The sequence below is a fragment of the Cherax quadricarinatus genome, chromosome 8, assembly GCF_038502225.1.
Source record: "Cherax quadricarinatus isolate ZL_2023a chromosome 8, ASM3850222v1, whole genome shotgun sequence".
Lineage (NCBI taxonomy): Eukaryota > Metazoa > Arthropoda > Malacostraca > Decapoda > Parastacidae > Cherax > Cherax quadricarinatus.
In genome coordinates, this window is record NC_091299.1 from 16,932,885 (window position 1) to 16,960,299 (window position 27,415).

Here is a 27,415-nt window from a genome sequence, read left to right on the forward strand (position 1 = left end):
TGGGGATGACAGTGTGACAGATACATGATGGGGATGACAGTGTGAGACAGATACATGATGGGGATGACAGTGTGACAGATACATGATGGGGATGACAGTGTGACAGATATATGATGGGGATGACAGTGTGACATACATGATGGGGATGACAGTGTGACATACATGATGGGGATGACAGTGTGACATATACATGATGGGGATGACAGTGTGACAGATACATGATGGGGATGACAGTGTGACAGATACATGATGGGGATGACAGTGTGACAGATATATGATGGGGATGACAGTGTGACATACATGATGGGGATGACAGTGTGACAGATACATGATGGGGATGACAGTGTGACAGATATATGATGGGGATGACAGTGTGACATACATGATGGGGATGACAGAGTGACAGATACATGATGGGGATGACAGTGTGACAGATACATGATGGGGATGACAGTGTGACAGATACTTAATGGGGACGACAGTGTGTGACAGATACATGATGGGGATGACAGTGTGACAGATACATGGTGGGGATGACGGTATGACAGATACATGATGGGGATGATAGTGTGACAGATACATGATGGGGACGACAGTGTGTGACAGATACGTGATGGGAATGACAGTGTGACAAATACATGATGGGGATGACAGTGTGACAGATACATGATGGGGATGACAGTGTGACAGATACATGATGGGGATGACAGTGTGACAGATACATGATGGGGATGACAGTGTGTGACAGATACATGATGGGAATGACAGTGTGACAGATACATGATGGGAATGACAGTGTGACAGATACTTGATGGGAATGAGAGTGTGACAGATACATGATGGGGATGACAGTGTGACAGATTCATGATGGGGACGACAACGTGTGACAGATACATGATGGGGATGACAGTGTGAGACAGATACATGATGGGGATGACAGTGTGAGACAGATACATGATGGGGATGACAGTGTGAGACAGATACATGATGGGGATGACAGTGAGACAGATACATGATGGGAATGACAGTGTGACAGATACATGATGGGGATGACGGTGTAACAGATACAAGATGGGGATGACAGTGTGACAGATACATGATGGGGATGACAGTGTGACAGATACATGATGGGGATGGCAGTGTGTGACAGATACATGAAGGGGATGACAGTGTGACAGATACATGATGGGGATGACGGTGTGACAGATACAAGATGGGGATGACAGTGTGAGACAGATACATGATGGGGATGACAGTGTGAGACAGATACATGATGGGGATGACAGTGCGTGACAGATACATGATGGGGATGACAGTGTGTGACAGATACATGATGGGGATGACAGTGTGCGACACATACATGATGGGGATAACAGTGTGACAGATACATGATGGGGATGACAGTGTGTGACAGATACATGATGGGGATGACAGTGTGTGACAGATACATGATGGGGATGACAGTGTGTGACAGATACATGATGGGGATGACAGTGTGTGACAGATACATGATGGGGATGACAGTGTGACAAATGCATGATGGGGATGACAGTGTGACAGATACATGATGGGGATGACAATGTGACAGATACATGATGGTTATGACAGTGTGACAGATACATGATGGGGATGACAGTGTGACAGACAAATGATGGGAATGATAGTGTGACAGATACATGATGGGGGTGACAGTGTGAGACAGATACATGATGGGGATGACAGTGTGACAGATAAATGATGGGGATGACAGTGTGTGACAAATACATGATGAGGATGACAGTGTGACAGATACATGATGGGGATGATAGTGTGACAGATACATGAGGGGGATGACAGTGTGACAAATGCATGATGGGGATGACAGTGCGACAGATACATCATGGGAATGACAGTGTGACATACATCATGGGGATGACAGTGTGACAGATACATGATGGGGATGACAGTGTGACAGATACATGATGGTGATGACAGTGTGTGACAGATACATGATGGGGATGACAGTGTGTGACAGATACATGATGGGAATGACAGTGTGACAGATACATGATGGGAATGACAGTGTGACAGATACATTATGGGGATGACGGTGTGACAGATACATGATGTGATGACGGTGTGACAGATTCATGATGGGGACGACTGCGTGTGACAGATACATGAAGGGGATGACAGTGTGAGACAGATACATGATGGGGATGACAGTGTGAGACAGATACATGATGGGGATGACAGTGTGAGACAGATACATGATGGGGATGACAGTGTGACAGATACATGATGGGAATGACAGTGTGACAGATACATGATGGGGATGACAGTGTGACAGATACAAGATGGGGATGACAGTGTGACAGATACATGATGGGGATGACAGTGTGACAGATACATGATGGGGATGGCAGTGTGTGACAGATACATGATGGGGATGACAGTGTGAGACAGATACATGATGGGGATGACAGTGTGACAGATACATGAGGAGGATGACGGTGTGACAGATACAAGATGGGGATGACAGTGTGACAGATACATGATGGGGATGGCAGTGTGTGACAGATACATGATGGGGATGACAGTGTGCGACACATACATGATGGGGATAACAGTGTGACAGATACATGATGGGGATGACAGTGTGTGACAGATACATGATGGGGATGACAGTGTGTGACAGATACATGATGGGGATGACAGTGTGTGACAGATACATGATGGGAATGACAGTGTGTGACAGATACATGATGGGGATGACAGTGTGAGACAGATACATGATGGGGATGACAGTGAGACAGATACATGATGGGAATGACAGTGTGACAGATACATGATGGGGATGGCAGTGTGACAGATACAAGATGGGGATGACAGTGTGACAGATACATGATGGGGATGACAGTGTGACAGATACATGATGGGGATGGCAGTGTGTGACAGATACATGATGGGGATGACAGTGTGACAGATACATGATGGGGATGACAGTGTGACTGATATATGATGGGGATGACAGTGTGACATACATGATGGGGATGACAGAGTGACAGATACATGATGGGGATGACAGTGTGACAGATACATGATGGGGATGACAGTGTGACAGATACTTAATGGGGACGACAGTGTGTGACAGATACATGATGGGGATGACAGTGTGACAGATACATGGTGGGGATGACGGTATGACAGATACATGATGGGGATGATAGTGTGACAGATACATGATGGGGACGACAGTGTGTGACAGATACGTGATGGGAATGACAGTGTGACAAATACATGATGGGGATGACAGTGTGACAGATACATGATGGGGATGACAGTGTGACAGATACATGATGGGGATGACAGTGTGACAGATACATGATGGGGATGACAGTGTGTGACAGATACATGATGGGAATGACAGTGTGACAGATACATGATGGGAATGACAGTGTGACAGATACTTGATGGGAATGAGAGTGTGACAGATACATGATGGGGATGACAGTGTGACAGATTCATGATGGGGACGACAACGTGTGACAGATACATGATGGGGATGACAGTGTGAGACAGATACATGATGGGGATGACAGTGTGAGACAGATACATGATGGGGATGACAGTGTGAGACAGATACATGATGGGGATGACAGTGAGACAGATACATGATGGGAATGACAGTGTGACAGATACATGATGGGGATGACGGTGTAACAGATACAAGATGGGGATGACAGTGTGACAGATACATGATGGGGATGACAGTGTGACAGATACATGATGGGGATGGCAGTGTGTGACAGATACATGAAGGGGATGACAGTGTGACAGATACATGATGGGGATGACGGTGTGACAGATACAAGATGGGGATGACAGTGTGAGACAGATACATGATGGGGATGACAGTGTGAGACAGATACATGATGGGGATGACAGTGCGTGACAGATACATGATGGGGATGACAGTGTGTGACAGATACATGATGGGGATGACAGTGTGCGACACATACATGATGGGGATAACAGTGTGACAGATACATGATGGGGATGACAGTGTGTGACAGATACATGATGGGGATGACAGTGTGTGACAGATACATGATGGGGATGACAGTGTGTGACAGATACATGATGGGGATGACAGTGTGTGACAGATACATGATGGGGATGACAGTGTGACAAATGCATGATGGGGATGACAGTGTGACAGATACATGATGGGGATGACAATGTGACAGATACATGATGGTTATGACAGTGTGACAGATACATGATGGGGATGACAGTGTGACAGACAAATGATGGGAATGATAGTGTGACAGATACATGATGGGGGTGACAGTGTGAGACAGATACATGATGGGGATGACAGTGTGACAGATAAATGATGGGGATGACAGTGTGTGACAAATACATGATGAGGATGACAGTGTGTCAGATACATGATGGGGATGATAGTGTGACAGATACATGAGGGGGATGACAGTGTGACAAATGCATGATGGGGATGACAGTGCGACAGATACATCATGGGAATGACAGTGTGACATACATCATGGGGATGACAGTGTGACAGATACATGATGGGGATGACAGTGTGACAGATACATGATGGTGATGACAGTGTGTGACAGATACATGATGGGGATGACAGTGTGTGACAGATACATGATGGGAATGACAGTGTGACAGATACATGATGGGAATGACAGTGTGACAGATACATGATGGGGATGACGGTGTGACAGATACATGATGTGATGACGGTGTGACAGATTCATGATGGGGACGACTGCGTGTGACAGATACATGAAGGGGATGACAGTGTGAGACAGATACATGATGGGGATGACAGTGTGAGACAGATACATGATGGGGATGACAGTGTGAGACAGATACATGATGGGGATGACAGTGTGACAGATACATGATGGGAATGACAGTGTGACAGATACATGATGGGGATGACAGTGTGACAGATACAAGATGGGGATGACAGTGTGACAGATACATGATGGGGATGACAGTGTGACAGATACATGATGGGGATGGCAGTGTGTGACAGATACATGATGGGGATGACAGTGTGAGACAGATACATGATGGGGATGACAGTGTGACAGATACATGAGGAGGATGACGGTGTGACAGATACAAGATGGGGATGACAGTGTGACAGATACATGATGGGGATGGCAGTGTGTGACAGATACATGATGGGGATGACAGTGTGCGACACATACATGATGGGGATAACAGTGTGACAGATACATGATGGGGATGACAGTGTGTGACAGATACATGATGGGGATGACAGTGTGTGACAGATACATGATGGGGATGACAGTGTGTGACAGATACATGATGGGAATGACAGTGTGTGACAGATACATGATGGGGATGACAGTGTGAGACAGATACATGATGGGGATGACAGTGAGACAGATACATGATGGGAATGACAGTGTGACAGATACATGATGGGGATGGCAGTGTGACAGATACAAGATGGGGATGACAGTGTGACAGATACATGATGGGGATGACAGTGTGACAGATACATGATGGGGATGGCAATGTGTGACAGATACATGATGGGGATGACAGTGTGAGACAGATACATGATGGGGATGACAGTGCGAGACAGATACATGATGGGGATGACAGTGTGTGACAGATACATGATGGGGATGACAGTGTGCGACACATACATGATGGGGATAACAGTGGGACAGATACATGATGGGGATGACAGTGTGTGACAGATACATGATGGGGATGACAGTGTGTGACAGATACATGATGGGGATGACAGTGTGTGACAGATACATGATGGGAATGACAGTGTGTGACAGATACATGATGGGGATGACAGTGTGACAAATGCATGATGGGGATAACAGTGTGACAGATACATGATGGGAATGACAGTGTGACAGATACATGATGGGAATGACAGTGTGACAGATACATGATGGGGATGATAGTGTGACAGATACATGATGGGGATGATAGTGTGACAGATACATGATGGGGGTGACAGTGTGAGACAGATACATGATGGGGATGACAGTGTGACAGATAAATAATGGGGATGACAGTGTGTGACAAACACATGATGAGGATGACAGTGTGACATACATGAAGGGGATGACAGTGTGACAAATGCATGATGGGGATGACAGTGTGACAGATACATCATGGGAATGACCGTGTGACATACATCATGGGGATGACAGTGTGACAGATACATAATGGGGATGACAGTGTGGCAGATACATGATGGGGATGACAGTGTGATAGATACATGAAGGGGATGACAGTGTGACAGATACATGACGGGGATGACAGTGTGACAGATTCATGATGGGGATGACAGTGTGTGACAGATACATGATGGGGATGACAGTGTGTGACAGATACATGATGGGAATGACAGTGTGACAGATTCGTGATGGGGATGACAGTGTGTGACAGATACATGATGGGGATGACAGTGTGACAGATACTTGATGTGAATGACAGTGTGACAGATACATGATGAGAATGACAGTGTGACAGATACATGATGGGAATGACAGTGTGACAGATACATGATGGGAATGACAGTGTGACAGATACATGATGGGGATGACAGTGTAACAGATACATGATGGGAATGACAGTGTGACAGATACATGATGAGAATGACAGTGTGACAGATACATGATGGGAATGACAGTGTGACAGATATATGATGGGGATGACAGTGTGTGACAGAAACATGATGGGGATGATAGTGTGACAGATACACGATGGGCATGACAATGTGACAGATACATGATGGGGATGATAGTGTGACAGATACATGAAGGGGATGACAGTGTGACAGATGCATGATGGGGATGACAGTGACAGATACATGATGGGGATGACAGTGTGACAGATGCATGATGGGGATGACAGTGTGTCAGATACATGATGGGGATGACAGTGTGTGACAGATACATGATGGGGATGACAGTGTGTGACAGATACATGATGGGAATGACAGTGTGACAGATACATGATGGGGATGACAGTGTGACAGATACATGATGGGGATGACAGTGTGTGACAGATACATGATGGGGATGACAGTGTGTGACAGATACATGATGGGGATGACAGTGTGACAGATACATGAATGATAATGCTTAGGTGTAGGCAGAAAACCTATATACAATTTATTACACTGTTTTACGAGGCTCCCAATTTCGAAGTCTTAACACTTCCTCTTAACCTGCAAATACCATTCCCTTTATCTTAAAAAACAAGTAGATTCAACAACATATAAGCAAATAATTATTAAATTAACGGCCTTGAGATATCTAGCAACGAGGTGGCCGTCTTAACAAGGAAACGTTGAAATCTGCACGAGTATTACCGATCGTGCAGAACTGAACGCTTCCTGGTTTCGGTTGGTTTCTTCACTGCTATATGTATATTCAGTTTTTTTAATTTGCTTATTTTTTGTTAATATCCGCTTTGTTAGATTTGTGTAGCTGAATCTAATCTAACCTATTCTAAATTAAATTAAATAAAACAGCACTAGTTAATTTACATTAAGCGTTAAGTTGGATACCTAGTTCAAAAATGAACGTAGGATAAATTGGCGTATGACTTACCAAGCATGGGTGAGTAGGCTTACTGCAATGTACCTCAGTTCGTAAGAGAAGCAGCAAAGTAACGGAGGTCGGCAGCATTAGTTAGAACGAGCAGTGAACAATATCAGTTACATCATAAACCAGTACTTTGCATGAGTGTGTAGTAGCGGGAGATGGAGAAGGTGGTTGGATGACGAGGAAGCCGGAAGACCAAAGTGCATAGGAAAAGGACAGTGGGAGGCGGAAGCAAGGCAAGAAGGCGAGCCCCGCTAGCCTAGTCGCCAGTCGCCACCTAACCTCCGTCGTCGCTCCCCACCCTCAGGTACTCCGCCACACCGCGTGTTCTAACCCCCCCACAGTCCTAAGAATAGCGTCTTATTCAGAGCCTCTTGCCTATGTGTCCTGCCCCTAGCGTCTTAATCCCAGCATCCTGTCCTTTGTGTCCTGCCCGAAGAGGCCTTCCCACTGTGTTGTTCCTGGGTATCCTGCCCTAGCACATACTTCCTAGTCTCGTCCCTGCTGCTTTAACTTCCCTGGCTGGTCTCATCACAACCCTGCTTGAAACGACGTGTGTCGTTAAGGCTTTGATGTGATGTTGATGATGGTGTAATCCGTGCCAATGACCCCACCTCTGTAATGCCTGCTCTGGTGTCGTATCTACTCCCGAACCTACCAGTGCAGTGACTATCCGACTGGTAACACTAAATGTTGCTAATATCCAGAGTGGTCAACAATGAATTGGAAATCGAATGTTGGAGCACTTTCGTGTGATTCACTATTAACCCACATTTGACAAAGGATACTTCAAACAACGTAGTATTCTGCCTCGGACCATTGTAAACTGCTGAAAAAGAGGGAAGAAAAGGCAAGACAGGTCAAGTTAAGAAGTAGTCATCTTTTTTTTGCCTTAGTCCTCATCTTTTTTTGTCTTCCTCGTCACCTCATCATCTGACCTGCCTTCTGGTTTTTCTCCTCTTTTCTCTCCTCGAGTCCAGGATGGACTGAAACGTTATCTAACGTTTCCTCTCTAAATTTCGTGTTAATTGTTGAATTGTTCCAACCACAGTACTGTGAATTTCATTCTTCACTTTCCTGTGATCTCAAGATACGTGGTTGATTATAAGAAAGCGCTCATACATTCAGTTTTCAACTCACTCTAGAAATCCTTGCATTTTATAGTCACTGCTGGACGACATTCCTTTAGCAGTAGTTGTCTACACAACGCTGGAGCATGAATGGTATAAGAGTGTACCTCACTTGCTGAGTGGGGCATCTAGTGCGCGAGTGTAGGAACCGAGTACTCCGTGGCACCTCCTGCCTCAGTCTCCAGCGTCCAGGTAAGCCCTCCTTTTATACTGCTACTGCAGCGGTCGCCTGTCCGGGTACAGCAGTTGCATTGTGTCTCACACCGAACCGTGTCATTTATTCTGCTTTTACCGCCTATGTGAAATCTTACCGCTGCTTTAAGTATAAGTGGGTGTGGGTGGAGGGGGGGAGGAGAAGAACGTGGTAGCCAGTCCACAGCGGCGGCGGCAGCACTATCCTCTGTCTTCACTCTAGTCTGTGAAGAAAACTTCTTTACACCGTGGTTCTGGTACCTTGTATCTCTTGGTGACGACATAAGTGCTAGCAAGCAGTATGCCTTGTGTCCCTGTAACTGTGATGCTGGCCGACCCTCACAAGTTCACTGCCCCGCGGCAGGACCGGCTGTACAAGGCACATCAGGGGCTCCAGTAAACCATTAATTATACACTGGAAAGTTTCTTCCATTACAGATGAGAATATAGACTCCACCTAACATAATATAAAACCTGTATTACTAGGGAGTTTTCTCGTTTGTTTGTAGAGCTTTAAGTCATGCGAGACGAGTGTCAGTGTGAGAAAAAACTTGCATTCCAAGATATAAGTGTGTTTCGAAATAAACCAGTCTCAGCAACCAAACGACGCCAGCGTGACCTGGAAATAAAAATGATAAGGCGAATGTGATAATGTATAAGCATTGAGTACCAGGGGACTCAAAGTAGGGAACACAATTACACGTACAGAGAATTAGGCGACACTCAAACAGGTGATGTAAGAAATTGAATCCAGGTGACATAAGGGAAATCAGAAGACATAGCTGACAAAATGACACCTCTAAAGAGGAACCAGGAGACAGGTGAGGGAACTGCATTTCAGGGATATCTTTCAGCCCATTTTTCGCTCAGTTTTCAAGCATGCCTTACTGCGTTGTAGACGAAGCATGGGACATAGTGAGGTTGAGTGAGCGAGGCACCGTTACTCCAGTACACAAACAAAAAGCTATCGGGTGTGTGGGGAGAGCAGCAGCAGGTCACGACTGCCACTGGGAGGAGTGGCTCTCCACTGTTGTACTCTACTAATTATGTTCATGTATTACCTAACTGCCCCTGATGCTTGTGAAGTCCTCGTTATTCAAGGAATTGGAGCTACCCTCTATTGAATCAAACCGGATTACTGTACTTCTCATTATTAGGGCGTTGTATGACCCCTGTGGGTATAACGCTTCGCCATAATAGTAATTATAATGTAGAATATTGTGTAATGTAGAATAGTTCGCGTAGTATAGTACTGTGTAGAGTAGTATTGCATTATGTTGTATATTATGTGTACTTTGAGTGAACGCTAGCTCTTGGGCTCCTTGTCTTAACCATGTGATGACTCCGTAATTCTTCGGTGTTAAACATACATTTCAATGCTAATATTAAATTTTCTTGCACTATTTCTTCTGCAGTTTTTTTTTTTTCAGAATCCAAGGCAGTATGATGTTAGGTCCCATTGCCTAATTTCTACCAAATAATAATCCATTTAATTATTCAGTTTCAACAGTGTCAGTTTTTGTTGCGATTGCGAACTAAGCCATTCTGAAACATGACTTACGGACATCAGCCAATAAACTAATAAGAACATAAGAACGAAGGAACACTGCAGAAGGCCTACTGGCCCATGCGAGGCAGGTCCAAGTCTCCTACCGGCTTAAGCCAATGCACTCAACCTAGTCACGTCAGGTCACATTGACTTAAGGGAGGAACACGGCAACCGACCTGGTAGCACAAGCTATTAGGTCTAACTCACACCCACCCACATCTACTCATGTATTTATCCAACCTATTTTTAAAGCTACACAACGTTCTGGCCTCTATAACGGTACTTGGGAGTTTGTTCCACTCATCCACAACTCTATTACCAAACCAGTACTTTCCTATATCCTTCCTGAATCTGAATTTTTCCAACTTAAAACCATTGCTGCGAGTCCTGTCTAGGCTAGATATTTTCAGCACACTATTTACATCCCCTTTATTTATTCCTGTCTTCCATTTATACACCTCAATCATATCCCCCCTAATTCTACGTCTTTCTAGAGAGTGCAGATTCAGGGCCCTTAGTCTATCCTCATAGGGAAGGTTTCTGATACATGGGATCAACTTTGTCATCCTCCTTTGTACATTTTCCAGAGAATTTATATCCATTCTGTAATACGGTGACCAAAACTGTGCAGCATAATCTAAATGAGGCCTAACCAAGGATGTATAGAGTTGAAGAACAACCTGAGGACTCCTATTATTTATGCTTCTTGATATGAAGCTAAGGATTCTATTAGCTTTATTGCGAACACTTATGCACTGTTGTCTTGGTTTCAGATTACTGCTAACCAGAACTCCTAAATCTTTTTCGCAATCCGTAATATTAAGATCTACATTATTTAGTTTATATGTGGCATGGTTATTGTCCTGTCCAACATTTAGAACTTTGCATTTGTCTATATTAAACTGCATCTGCCACTTCTCCGACCACTGCATCAGTCTATTCAAATCTTCCTGGAGTGCTCGAATGTCCTCGTCAGAATGAATTCGACGGCCTATTTTGGTGTCATCGGCAAACTTGCCGATGTCGCTCTTTATGCCCTCATCTATGTCGTTTATGTAGATTGTGAACAGCAGGGGGCCCAACACTGACCCCTGTGGAACACCGCTCGTGACGCTTCCCCACTCTGATTTCTCCCCATTTATGCAAACTCTCTGCTGCCTATTTGTCAACCATGCCTCTATCCAGGAAAAAATTTCTCCTCCTATTCCATGTGCTTTAATTTTCCTCAATAGTCTCTGATGTGGGACCCTGTCAAAAGCCTTACTGAAGTCCATATACACAATATCATATTCATTACCATGATCTACCTCCTCAAATACCTTAGTGAAAAAAGTTAATAAATTCGTAAGGCAGGAACGCCCCTTTGTAAAACCATGCTGAGATTCGTTGATTAATTTATGCTTTTCAAGGTGGCTACGAACTGCCTCGGCAATTATTGATTCCATAAATTTTCCCACTATGGAGGTTAGGCTTATTGGTCTATAGTTCGAAGCTAAGGACCTGTCACCTGTTTTGAAAATAGGTATCACATTTGCTATTTTCCACTTATCTGGCACCATGCCAGTTTGTAGTGATATGTTGAAAAGATTAGCCAAAGGTGTGCTAAGCTCCTCTTTACATTCCTTTAGAACCCTTGCATACAGTTCATCAGGGCCTGGGGATTTGTTAGGTTTTAATTTATCTATTTGCCTAAGGACCATGTCACTTGTGACCCTAATAGTGCACAGTTTATTGTCGTCCTGTTCTACATAATTTATCATTACTGGAATATCGCTGGTATCCTCCTGTGTAAAAACTGAGAGGAAGTATGTGTTAAAAATTCTACACATTTCCTTATCACTGTCAGTGAGCTGACCCGAGGAACTTTTGAGTGGGCCTATCTTGTCCTTGATCTTACTTCTGTATACCTGAAAGAATCCTTTTGGGTTAGTCTTCGATTCTCTTGCAACTTTAACCTCATAATCTCTTTTTGCTTTTCTAATTCCCTTTTTTATTTCTCTCTTTAACTGAATATATCGATTTCTTAATTGCCCCTCTCCTCTTTTGATTTGCCTGTATATGCCTCTCTTTTGACCAATCAGATATTTTAATCTATTGTTCATCCATTTAGGATCATTTTTGTTTGATCTGATTTCCCTATTTGGAACATAATTTGACTGAGCAGCTAGAACTATGCCCTGGAAAACATCATATCGGCAACCATCACCACCTACCTGACCCTTAGTCAGGTCATTCCAGTTCAGCCCACCTAAGTAATTTTTCAGTCCTATGAAATCAGCCAAGCGAAAGTCATTATTGCCATTATTAGGGGAATTCCATGATATATTAAAACTGAGTGATTTGTGATCACTTTCCCCAAGCTCATCATTAACCTCAAGATTATTAATTAGTGTTTCCCTACTGGCAAGAACCAAGTCAAGGAGGTTATTTCCCCTAGTTGGCTCTGTCACAAACTGTTTTAAAAAACAATCCTGGATCGTATCAAGAAAGTCACCTGACTCTAAATTTCCTGTCAAATTGCTCCAGTCAATCTGTCTATAGTTGAAATCTCCCATTAGCACAACATTTTCGTATTTAGATGCCTTACGAATTTCGTCCCATAGAAGTTTACTGCACTCCCTATCAAGATTTGGGGCCCTGTAAATCACACCCAAAATTAGTTTTTCTCGGCCCTCGAGAAGCTGTAACCAAACAGATTCAGTGGCTGACGCTTCTAATTTAATATCTTGCCTAACACAACAATTTAAATTGTCTCTGACGTACATCGCTACCCCACCACCTTTCCTGTTGACCCTGTCAGTGTGGAATAATTTATAGCCTTGTATGTGACATTCAGAGGGCATCTCTCTATCTTTCAGATTGAGCCAGGTCTCTGTTATAGCAATAATATCTATGTTTCCTGCACTTGCAATTAATCTTAGCTCATCTATCTTATTTCTTACACTCCTGCTATTAGTATAGTAAACCTTAAGGGAGCTAGTCCCTTGCTGCCCTCTGCTGTCCCCCTTTGTTTGCTGACCTGATCTATTGTCTTTATTTATAACTTCATGCTGAATGCCTTTTATACATTTACTGTTTCCAACCCAAGTGTTGCAACCTGCTTGTTTCCCACTTTTTTTTTTTATCTTGGGAAAAACAGTTTTATACTAATATCATATGTACGACTAATTCCCTTACATTTTTTAAATTTTCTTAAGTTTCATTCAATATTTGTGCTCGGTCTGCCTTCTAAAGCATTGTTCTAGCTTAACAATTTCTTGCTCTGAAATTTATTTTTCCTTCAAGGAGATGTCTTCATGAAAGATAAACTAACATGCTGTCAATAATTGTCGGTGCGGAAGTTACATGAAGCCATAATGAAGACAATCATTTTTTTTTTCATTTCGGTATTCTTGGCGAGCTGCGTGCAAGAAGCCTTATACTTCCATACATATCGTACTCTAGGTTTCGCTCCTGTGACTTAATATAATTTTGCAGTTATGTTACATGACTAAATTCCATGGGAGAGTAACATAATCCACTGTTATTCCTTGTGTCTGCCCGTGACCACCAGTTCATCCTATGAGAGAGGGAAAATTTGAATATGTTTTATTCTATTTTGTTTAAAATACCTTAAAATCTCAAACTGCCACTGCCACTGCCACTGCCACTTTTCTTGGTCAGAAAAGTGGCAGATGCAGTTTAGTGTAGATAAATGCAAGGTTCTGAAGCTCGGGAGTGTCCATAACCCTAGTACTTATAAGTTAAATGATGTAGAACTTAGCCATACAGATTGCGAAAAGGACTTGGGGGTTATGGTGAGCAGCAACCTTAAACCAAGACAGCAATGCCTAAGCGTACGTAATAAGGCAAATAGATTATTGGGATTTATATCAAGAAGTGTAAGCAACAGAAGTCCAGAGGTCATACTGCAGCTTTATACATCATTAGTAAGGCCTCACCTAGATTATGCAGCTCAGTTCTGGTCTCCATATTACAGAATGGACATAAATTCGCTAGAAAACATTCAGCGTAGAATGACTAAATTAATACATAGCATGTGATGAATGGTTTGAAAAACCGACAAGTGTCTCAATAATACATAGCATTAGAAATCTTCCTTATGAAGAAAGATTGAAGACTCTTAAATTGCATTCACTTGTTAGACGAAGAATGAGGGGAGACCTGATCGAAGTGTATATGTGGAAGATAGGTATTAATAAAGGGGATATTAATAAGGTCTTGAGGATATCTCTCCAAGAGAGAACCCGCAGTAATGGATTTAAATTAGACAAGTTTAGATTTAGAAAGGACATAGGAAAGTATTGGTTTGGAAATAGGGTAGTTGATGAGTGGAACAGTCTACCTAGTTGGGTTATTGAGGCTAGGACTTTAGGTAGCTTCAAATTTAGGTTGGATAAATATATGAGTGGGAGGGGTTGGATTTGAGTGGGACTTGCAAATGGGTGGATAGAGTTATCAGACCTTATTTCTTGGGGAGCATTGAAAATTGGGTTGGGCAAATGTTTTGTTAGTGGGATGGATTGCAAAAGACCTGCCGAGTATGGGCCAACAGGCCTGCTGCAGTGATCCTCCTTTCTTATGTTCTTATAATAAAGTGCCTCTCGTTTACTTCATTCCAGTCTAACCGACGTGTGACCCAGTGGCTAACGCGTTGGTCTGGAGTTTTTTTACGAGGCCTGGTCTCAGACCGGGCCGCGGGGGGCGTTGACCCCGAAACCCTCTCCAGGTATACTATGGACATTATATTAAAATGCATATTAGAGATTTTTTTTAGTTATCATAATGCCAACTGGTTACTAGAGACTCTATCAGTACTGTAGATGTTTGTAGTGCACGAGTCCCGTGTTGGAATACTTCACGTCCAATATACTTATTAATCGTATACAATACATACAAGTTTATGGTGAATAAGACAGGTACAACACTGATAAAGATACCTAGGTATTGCAAGTGTGTCTTATCTACCGTTTTATTAAACCTCTCTGACTAATCTAGTAAACAATGAACCCACTTGGTTTAGAAAGACACGTAAGCAAACACTATGACATATTTATTAGAAAACGTTTCGGTCCTGGGACCTTGATCACTTCTAACATACAGAGGTTGTTGTTAAAGATTCGCCGGTATTCTCCCGGCCCGGGCCCTTCCAAGTGATGGCCCGGCACTGGCTCCCTGTCTAGGGAGTGTCTGAGACCTAAGTCTCCCATGGGAGGAGGCGCAAGTACCCCCTTCATCTTGTGAGCTACAAACTCGGGCATGGTGTCGAAACATTATATATATAGGCGGAGAGTGAGGTGTGAGTGACGCACGTGATCTGAGGAATGTCATGTTGTGATGAGGACGGGTAGACGATGAAATCATGTGACTCCTGTGTTGTTGGGTTGGTGGTGCTTAAGTATCATGTATGCCAATGTTTTTGAAATTTTGTAGTTTCCAGTGTTGCGTTCTATAGTGTCGGTGACGGCGATTAGTGAGGCTTCTAGGCACCGTCGGCGTCTGAGGTCTGGTTCGGTGAGAACGAGTTGTGCCTCATTCCAGTTCATCAAATGCCCCGTGGAGTCTCTGTGGGGGAAAATATGTAGGCGAGACAGGCAGAGATCTTGCAGTCCGCCTGAGTGAGCATCGACATGCCTCTAACAGAGACGATGTAAGGTACTTAATTCTTAAATCCATCACAGAAACATTTTCCACACTAGACAACGGACAACAGCCTATTGGTCTTGTTATAGCTCTCCTCAGTCACACAATCTGGTCATTGTTACCTTTACAATCTTACTGTATCTTCTCGTACTACGGGTTCGTGGAACCTGCAGGTTAATGCTGTCACGGCACTACATCTGTTAGGTCACCCTCTTGGCAATCAGTATCTACCAGCCTAGACTTGTGGCCTTTACAGCAATACGTAAGTGGCAAACTTTTACTGATAAATAAAGCGTTCCTACAACACACATATGTAGCTATTAAGACTGCACAGCATGTTGTGCTGTATGGTTATGCTTTTGATAGACTTTCTGAATATTACTGCACGTCACAGTGGAACTGTGCGTGAATTTATACAGTTGCAGACCTGAACTTTATATAAATATATTTATTGTTCTACTGGTTGTCATTACTGCACTCCACATGAATTTACTATGAAGTGCCTCTCGTTTACTTCAGTCCAGTCTAACATGCTATAGATATGTAATTTGTTATTCCCAGTTAGGTTAGGCTAACATTCGTTAATCAATATTTAAGCATCAATAACGAAACTAAAGCAGGCAGTAACAAATGGTTTTAAAAACCGACAATTTGAAGATTGAGACACTTATGCAACATATGGGAATCTTTATTAAGGAAACGTTTCGCCACATTGTGGCTTCATCAGTCCAGTACAAAGCAGAAAGGCGTAAGGAGATGAGGAGTTTGAGGTAATCAGTCCCTCAGCCTGGAATCGATGTGTTCAGTCCATCAATCTTGTAGGAAGTACAGCATATGGCCGGAGAAGTGGCTTATATACTGTAGTCAGGTAAGTGGAAGCAGGAGGAGGCGGGATCACAGTGGAATCATCCACTAGTGTTAGTAGGCCTTTGTCTAAAGATTGGACAAGTACTGAAGAATTCCTTGTATCAAGATCCCACTATGTTGCAGTGTCTGATCAATGGTTTTGAAAACCGACAAGCTGAAGATCGAGACACGCAACATATGGGAATTTTTATTAAGGAAACGTTTCGCCACACTGGCTTCTTACTCCTTTCTGCTTTGTATTGGACTGATGAAGCCACTGTGTGGAGAAAGGTTTCATTAATTAAGATTCCCATATGTTGCACAGGTGTCTGAATCTTCAAAAGCAGACAGCTTACCCCTAGCAACGAAGGACGAATTCATAGTTCCTTAGGAGCAGTGGTATCTACAGACGCTCATAAAACTGGAGGCTAGGCTGCTAGGAGCGTACAATTATTTTACCCTCTTCCCTTTTGCTGAGTTTTGTCACCTGTCACTTGTAACAAACTTTTGATATGTGATGTATATTCAATGCATTTCTTACTGTGCTCCTTCTGTCAAGAAAAGTGTTCGTGTTAGTCACTTCCTCCGTGCTCTCCACATCTCGACTCTGCCGTCTCCAGTCTTCGCAGTTCCTTTTCTTACGTTTGCTATCCTACTACATGTATTTTCATAAACTATGCCTACTTTCATGCTTAACGGATTTTTTTTGTTTTTTTCCTCTCTCTTCCAAACTCATTTTTCGTGTGAAATCTTCTGTTCTTTGCTTTCCCTGCATTTAAAAATGTTCAAAATCTTAACAATACCCTCCGTCCTCGAGATATCAAACTTGATTTTCGTCAAACTAATGCCCTTTGCATTAATCCGGTTCATATTTCTCCTGTGACTGATGCTTCCGGTGTCTACTCCTTTTCCTGTTCCTTTTGTCCTCTCCAAAGTTTTTCTGAGACTAGCCGCTTTGATTCTGAGACTTAGAGAGCACAAAATATGGATTCACCTTGCTGAAACCAACAGTGCTCTTTTCACTCATATTAAAGATTACAGCCATCCTGTCCTCTGTTAAAACTATCTTTCTAGTTTTCAAAGACTCCGTCTTGCCGAATTAGCCCTTATTCAAAGCTTTCCAAACATGAATCTTAGTCCTGGCTTTTACTTCTCTAGATACCCGCCTTTCTTGGTTAATTGTCAGGTGTTCTAGTATTTAAAACATTTGTGACTTGACCAAACATTTGCCTTCTATTCTCCTTTCCTCTCGATCTGTCCCCTGTATTTTCTTTGCCTTTTCTGTCTTCTAACTTTTGTCTTTCTTGCTTCGTTTGCCTTCCTAGCGTGAGCCACCTGGCCTACTGCAGTTCTTCCCTGCCCACTTGGGGAAGTGCTGGGTGTTGAGATACTTCAGTCTCCACTTTGAAGTGTAATTCACTCTCATTACTCTATTACTATTGAAAGTACACTATTACTAGGTCTGCCTAGCGTGAGCTGATAGATCACTTGCAGTGCTTCTACGTATGTTCTTTTGCTGTTTGGTACTACTACAAATTATTTCACTAATGCTACACTTAACTGTTATTTCTACGACTTACACTGGTACTACTGCAACTTCCTCCTCTTTGTTCCGTATTGTCTTCAGATTTTTCCACCTTTCTCTCCCCAGTTGTGATTTTACAATGGTCCAGGAGGGACCGAAACGCCGTCATAAACTTCGTGACCTATATTGGATTATATATATGCCTTATGTCACAGCAACAGATGAAGTCACCGTACTGCTGCCACCACTGAAGCGACTTATACATTCTGATTCGGAACGAATTTTGAATATGGATTAGACTGTCATACAGAGATTTATTCCTTTGTTTGCCACTGTCTCTGATGACGCCACTGCCACTGACGCTGCCGCCACTAGTGACGCCATAGCTGCCACTAATGATGTTGATGTTACCACCGCGTGACTTAGTCGACACTTCAGCGATAAAACGATGCAGAGTAAAACATTTCCATGCTGATACATTCGACACTAAAACGAACTTTTAAGGCCTGAATAATTTACCAAGTTTACCTTTCAAAAGCCCACTTGAGATTGCCCAGAGGAATAACATCTCCCGAGGAAATTATCCACAAAGTTCCTCATGATAAGTCTCGCTCTCTCTTCGGTAATGTAATATTATCTTGAGTTATTAATACGCAGAGACTGAAGACTTCATGTGCCGTAACCAATACTAGGCAGAAGTTGCCTCGGGTGAGTGAGGCTTCCACCCTGAACTCCTAGATTGGGAAGACCTGACTCTGCTTCCACAATGACTCACTCTCCACAGACTCACCCTCCACAATGACATTTTTTTTTGTAATTTTGTCACCGAAGTTACTAGTTTATTGTACACCCCATACCCATCCTACTGACGATAGCGCAAGAGCATGTGGATTCACAAAAGGCCCAGTAACTACATCCGGAAAGGGTTAACAGGAGTACATCTGGATTTATATCTAACAGTTGACTCATCAGTTGCAAGGCAATTTGCTTGATATGTCTGGTATATTATTTTCATCGACTAGATATCTAGACATATGACATAGGTTATTACGCTGTTTATTTCTATATTCTTGAATAAATGGACAATTAGCATAGTGTTCAAGATAGTGACCATAATGCTGACCACATTCTGTACATTTGGTTTGATCATCATTTGTGTTTTACACACCGACTCAAAGACATCCACTACACTGACTCACTACCCACTGACTCACCCACACACCCTCTACACTGACTCACCCACACACCCTCTACACTGACTCACCCACACACCCTCTACACTGACTCACCCACACACCCTCTACACTGACTCACCCACACACCCTCTATACTGACTCACCCACACACCCTCTACACTGACTCACCCACACACCCTCTATACTGACTCACCCACACACCCTCTACACTGACTCACCCACACACCCTCCACACTGACTCACCCACACACCCTCTATACTGACTCACCCACACACCCTCTACACTGACTCACCCACACACCCTCTACACTGACTCACCCACACACCCTCCACGCTGACTCACCCACACACCCTCTACACTGACTCACCCACACACCCTCTACACTGACTCACCCACACACCCTCCACACTGACTCACCCACACACCCTCTACACTGACTCACCCACACACCCTCCACAGTGACTCACCCACACACCCTCTACACTGACTCACCCACACACCCTCTACACTGACTCACCCACACACCCTCCACACTGACTCACCCACACACCCTCTACACTGACTCACCCACACACCCTCCACACTGACTCACCCACACACCATCTACACTGACTCACCCACACACCCTCTACACTGACTCACCCACACACCCTCCACGCTGACTCACCCACACACCCTCTACACTGACTCACCCACACACCCTCCACGCTGACTCGCCCACACACCCTCCACGCTGACTCACCCACACACCCTCTACACTGACTCACCCACACACCCTCTACACTGACTCACCCACACACCCTCCACGCTGACTCACCCACACACCCTCCACGCTGACTCGCCCACACACCCTCCACGCTGACTCACCCACACACCCTCCACGCTGACTCGCCCACACATCCTCCACGCTGACTCACCCACACACCCTCCACGCTGACTCACCCACACACCCTCCACGCTGACTCACCCACACACCCTCCACGCTGACTCACCCACACACCCTCCACGCTGACTCGCCCACACATCCTCCACGCTGACTCACCCACACACCCTCCACGCTGACTCACCCACACACCCTCCACGCTGACTCACCCACACACCCTCCACGCTGACTCACCCACACACCCTCCACGCTGACTCACCCACACACCCTCCACGCTGACTCACCCACACACCCTCCACGCAGACTCACCCACACACCCTCCACGCTGACTCACCCACACACCCTCCACGCTGACTCGCCCACACGCCCTCCACGCTGACTCACCCACACGCCCTCCACGCTGACTCACCCACACGCCCTCCACGCTGACTCTCCCACACACCCTCCACGCTCACTCACCCACACGCCCTCCACGCTGACTCACCCACACACCCTCCACGCTGACTCACCCACACGCCCTCCACGCTGACTCACCCACACACCCTCCACGCTGACTCGCCCTCACACCCTCCACGCTGACTCACCCACACACCCTCCACGCTGACTCACCCACACACCCTCCACGATGACTCACCCACACACCCTCCACGCTGACTCACCCACACACCCTCCACGTTGACTCACCCACACACCCTCCACGCTGACTCACCCACACACCCTCCACGTTGACTCAACCACACACCCTCCACGCTGACTCGCCCACACACCCTCCACTCTGACTCAACCACACACCCTCCACGCTGACTCAACCACACACCCTCCACGCTGACTCGCGCACACACCCTCCACGCTGACTCACCTACACACCCTCCACGCTGACTCACCCACACATCCTCCACACTGACTCACCCACACACTCCACACTGACTCACCCACACACCCTCCACACTAACTCACCCACACACCCTCCACACTGGCTCACCCACACACCCTCCACGCTGACTCACCCACACACCCTCCACACTGACTCACCCACACACCCTCCACACTGGCTCACCCACACACCCTCCACGCTGACTCACCCACACACCCTCCACGCTGACTCACCCACACACCCTCCACACTGACTCACCCACACACCCTCCACGCTGATTCACCCACACACCCTCCACGCTGACTCACCCACACACCCTCCACGCTGACTCACCCACACACCCTCCACACTGACTCACCCACACACCCTCCACAGTGACTCACCCACACACCCTCCACACTGACTCACGCACACACCCTCCACACTGACTCACCCACACCCTCCACGCTGATTCACCCACACCCTGACTCACCCACACATAGGTCAGCCTGACTCACCCACACACCCTCCACACTGACTCACCCACACACCCTCCACGCTGACTCACCCACACACCCTCCACACTGACTCACCCACACACCCTCCACAGTGACTCACCCACACACCCTCCACACTGACTCACGCACACACCCTCCACACTGACTCACCCATACACCACACTGATTCACCCACAGACCCTCCACACTGACTCACCCACACACCCTCCACACTGACTCACCCACACACCCTCCACACTGACTCACCCACACACCCTCCACACTGACTCACCCACACACCCTCCACACTGACTCACCCACACACCCTCCACACTGACTCACCCACACACCCTTCACACTGACGCACCCACACACCCTCCACACTGACTCACCCACACACTCTCCACCCTGGCTCACCCACACCCTCCACACTGACGCACCCACACACCCTCCACACTGACTCACCCACACACCCTCCACGCTGACTCACCCACACACCCTCCACGCTGACTCACCCACACACCCTCCACACTGACGCTCCCACACACCCTCCACACTGACTCACCCACACACTCTCCACCCTGGCTCACCCACACACCCTCCACACTGACGCACCCACACACCCTCCACCCTGACTCACCCACACACCCTCCAACACTGGACTCACCAACACACCCTCCAACACTGGACTCACCAACACACCCTCCAACACTGGACTCACCAACACACCCTCCAACACTGGACTCACCAACACACCCTCCAACACTGGACTCACCAACACACCCTCCACGCTGATTCACCCACACACCCTCCACACTGACTCACCCAAACACCCTCCACACTGACTCACCCACACACCCTCCACACTGACTCACCCACACACCCTCCACACTGACGCACCCACACACCCTCCACGCTGACTCACCCACACACCCTCCACACTGACTCACCCACACACTCTCCACCCTGGCTCACCTACACACCCTCCACACTGACGCACCCACACACCCTCCACACTGACTCACTCACACACCCTCCACGCTGACTCACCCACACACCCTCCACACTGACTCACCCACACACCCTCCACACTGACGCACCCACACACCCTCCACACTGACTCACCCACACACCCTCCATGCTGACTCACCCACACACCCTCCACACTGACTCACCCACACACCCTCCACGCTGATTCACCCACACACCCTCCACACTGACTCACCCAAACACCCTCCACACTGACTCACCCACACACCCTCCACACTGACTCACCCACACACCCTCCACACTGACGCACCCACACACCCTCCACGCTGACTCACCCACACACCCTCCACACTGACTCACCCACACACCCTCCACACTGACTCACCCAAACACCCTCCACACTGACTCACCCACACACCCTCCACACTGACTCACCCACACACCCTCCACACTGACGCACCCACACACCCTCCACACTGACGCACCCACACACCCTCCACACTGACTCACCCACACACCCTCCACGCTGACTCACCCACACACCCTCCACACTGACTCACCCACACACCCTCCACACTGACTCACCCACACACCCTCCACGCTGACTCACCCAAACACCACATTGATTCACCCTCATACCCTAAACATATACTCACCAACACTTTCAGATGCATCTCGAAGAAGTACCTATTACAAAACACAAAAGTAAAAACTGGTATATCTCAAATCTGCGTTTGGGCGAAGAGGTGTAAGGCCATGCTTATCCACACCAGCCACGCAGGTCATCAAGCTAACTGCGACGGCGCCCTGGTATTAATTCTGAGGCATCCATATACTCCAGCAGAATGTTTGTGTATTTTCTCTTATCCGGCATTATCCCCAGCATTGCTTAAATGCGAATCCCGGATTATTTAGACTGGACAGTAATTCAATTACTGATACAGCCCAGGACTTATAAGTCCTGGGCTGCATCATTAATTATAATGTCTAATAAAGATGCCTAATTATAATTAGACATCTTTATAGTATTAACAATGTAGTTTCCGACCCGTGTGCTAGATATAAATTTTGGTGTTTAAGAAGTGTTGTAAATCCATCATTCCTGTCAAGTTTTTATTTCATTGTAATCGAATGAATAACTTATGTAGGGTATTATCCTGTGGGTTAATTGATGATAAACTGGATTTCATCAAGGCATTGTGTACTTTCAGTCATGGAACCTACATTGGTTCTGTGAGAAGCACTTGTAGTGTTATCGTGGAACCTGCACTAGTTCCGTGAGCAACACTTGTGATGTTATCATGGAACCAACACTAGCTCCGTGAGCAACACTTGTGATGTTATCGTGGAACCTACACTAGTTCTGTGAGCAACACTTGTGATGTTATCATGGAACCTGCACTAGTTCCGTGAGCAACACTTGTGATGTTATCATGGAACCTACACTAGTTCTGTGAGCAACACTTGTAGTGTTATCGTGGAACAAACACTAGCTCCGTGAGCAACACTTGTGATGTTATCGTGGAACCTACACTAGTTCTGTGAGCAACACTTGTAGTGTTATCATGGAACCTACACTAGTTCCGTGAGCAACACTTGTAGTGTTATCATGGAACCTACACTAGTTCCGTGAGCAACACTTGTAGTGTTATCATGGAACCTACACTAGTTCCGTGAGCAACACTTGTGATGTTATCATGGAACCTACACTAGTTCTGTGAGCAACACTTGTAGTGTTATCATGGTGAGCAACACTTGTAGTGTTATCAGCAACTAGTGTTATCGTGGATTCCGTGAGCAACACTTGTAGTGTTATCGTGGAACCTACACTAGTTCCGTGAGCAACACTTGTGATGTTATCATGGAACCTACACTAGTTCCGTGAGCAACACTTGTGATGTTATCATGGAACCTACACTAGTTCCGTGAGCAACACTTGTGATGTTATCATGGAACCTACACTAGTTCCGTGAGCAACACTTGTAGTGTTATCATGGAACCTGCACTAGTTCCGTGAGCAACACTTGTGATGTTATCATGGAACCTACACTAGTTCCGTGAGCAACACTTGTAGTGTTATCGTGGAACCTACACTAGTTCCGTGAGCAACACTTGTGATGTTATCATGGAACCTACACTAGTTCCGTGAGCAACACTTGTGATGTTATCATGGAACCTGCACTAGTTCCGTGAGCAACACTTGTAGTGTTATCGTGGAACCTACACTAGTTCCGTGAGCAACACTTGTGATGTTATCATGGAACCTACACTAGTTCCGTGAGCAACACTTGTGATGTTATCGTGGAACCTACACTAGTTCCGTGAGCAACACTTGTGATGTTATCGTGGAACCTACACTAGTTCCGTGAGCAACACTTGTAGTGTTATCGTGGAACCTACACTAGTTCCGTGAGCAACACTTGTAGTGTTATCATGGAACCTACACTAGTTCCGTGAGCAACACTTGTGATGTTATCGTGGAACCTACACTAGTTCCGTGAGCAACACTTGTAGTGTTATCGTGGAACCTACACTAGTTCCGTGAGCAACACTTGTGATGTTATCGTGGAACCTACACTAGTTCCGTGAGCAACACTTGTAGTGTTATCGTGGAACCTACACTAGTTCCGTGAGCAACACTTGTGATGTTATCATGGAACCTACACTAGTTCCGTGAGCAACACTTGTGATGTTATCATGGAACCTACACTAGTTCCGTGAGCAACACTTGTGATGTTATCATGGAACCTACACTAGTTCCGTGAGCAACACTTGTGATGTTATCGTGGAACCTACACTAGTTCCGTGTGCAACACTAATGTTTTTCTTTTCTGCAAGGTTTCTTGTGCAAGGTTTTCCTTGTGGTTTGATCAACAATTAGACTTTTCTTCCTTCTAGTTCGCCATTGTCCTCCGGATGGTAGGAAATATCAGTGACCTAAAATTAGTTGTCAATTGCTAGTCTTGGCTAGGAAGCATTTTGGTTGTTAACCAGTGATATCAACCTCGTCTTCATACTCACGACATTGAACTGTGAACGATAAACTTCAATGAATTATGATAAAAAGATAAGTATATGGAGATGAGTAGGAGCACCATTAACACATATGTGATGATCTTATTAATAATATATAAGAACGTTCTCTGAAACCCTCGTAATAAAAATAATGGATGTGAGTCTTTGTCTACATCGAAATATTAATTTTATTAAATATAGTTTCGCAATGAGTTTAATATATGTCATGTTTCTCCATGAACGCGGGTATTTAAATTTAACATTAAATTGCCTACAGGTATTTAGTGAGCAAAGATTTGCTAATGCTTTGATTACTGTGGAAAATGAGACTTGGATCTTAAAAAAAAATATACGAGACTACGATCGTTATTGTACGTCTGACTAGTTTCTTTATAATAGTTTTTGTAATGACGTAAACTATAAATATTTACAATAATTAAAGGTTATTCATAATGATATTATTGTAAGCTTACGTAAGGTAGGTATACGAGTATTAGATGAATGTAACCTTAGAATAACCTACATTAACCCCTGAGCTTTTATAGTGTAGCCAGAGTCTCAATAGTATCAGTTAGCAGTAGTAACAGTTACCAGTTGTATCAGTTACCAGTAGTGTCAGTAGTAATGACTCATCCAACCGTCACTGATTTAGCGCCTCCTGCGTGAATCACTGACTGTTGTATCACTGACTGTTGTATCACTGACTGTTGTATCACTGACTGTTGTATCACTGAGTGTTACTGCTGACCTAGTATGATTTGAAGACCGGTCACCCTCTGAGGCACTCAGCAAGTTAGTTCAAATAGAGACGTAAGAGAGTAGAAAGGTCAGGCCTGGCTTTCCCATATATTCCATCTAATATACGTACGAGTACATCCAACGTGAATGTTTATTACCCAGTCCATGTTACGAACCCCCCCCCCCCAAACATTAACATTACTACACTGCCAAGGCCCATCCAGTCTTACATGAGAATAAATAAATACATACATAAATACATACATACATACATACATACATACATATATATATATATATATATATATATATATATATATATATAAAGATAGAAATGTTAAAAGCAGGTGGGGATATAGTTTTGGAGTGGTTGGTGCAATTATTTAATAAATGTATGGAAGAGGGTAAGGTACCTAGGGATTGGCAGAAAGCATGCTTAGTTCCTTTGTATAAAGGCAAAGGGGACAAAAGAGAGTGCAAAAATTATAGGGGGATAAGTCTGTTGAATATACCTCGTAAAGTGTATGGTAGAGTTATTATTGAAAGAATTAAGAGTAAGATGGAGAATAGGATAGCAGATGAACAAGGAGGCTTTAGGAAAGGTAGGGGTGTGTGGACCAGGTGCTTACAGTGAAACATATAAGTGAACAGTATTTAGATAAGGCTAAAGTGGTTTTTGTGGCATTTATGGATTTGGAAAAGGCATATGACAGGGTGGATAGAGAG

The 27,415-nt window shown here is 45.0% G+C and overlaps 1 protein-coding gene across 4 annotated transcripts in view; it reads left to right on the forward strand.

Moving 5' to 3' along the window:
- Window positions 1-7,723: 7,723 nt before the first annotated feature.
- Window positions 7,724-27,415, forward strand: part of LOC138852407 (eclosion hormone-like) — a 71,677-nt gene continuing 51,985 nt past the window's right edge. For 2 of the 4 annotated variants that reach the window (XM_070082910.1, XM_070082908.1), the window contains exon 1: window positions 7,724-7,938. The gene's annotated coding sequence lies outside the window, so the exon portion shown is untranslated. Of the gene's footprint in view, window positions 7,939-8,746; window positions 8,954-27,415 lie in introns of those variants that run through there. The other 2 variants (XM_070082911.1, XM_070082909.1) reach the window with 2 other exon arrangements.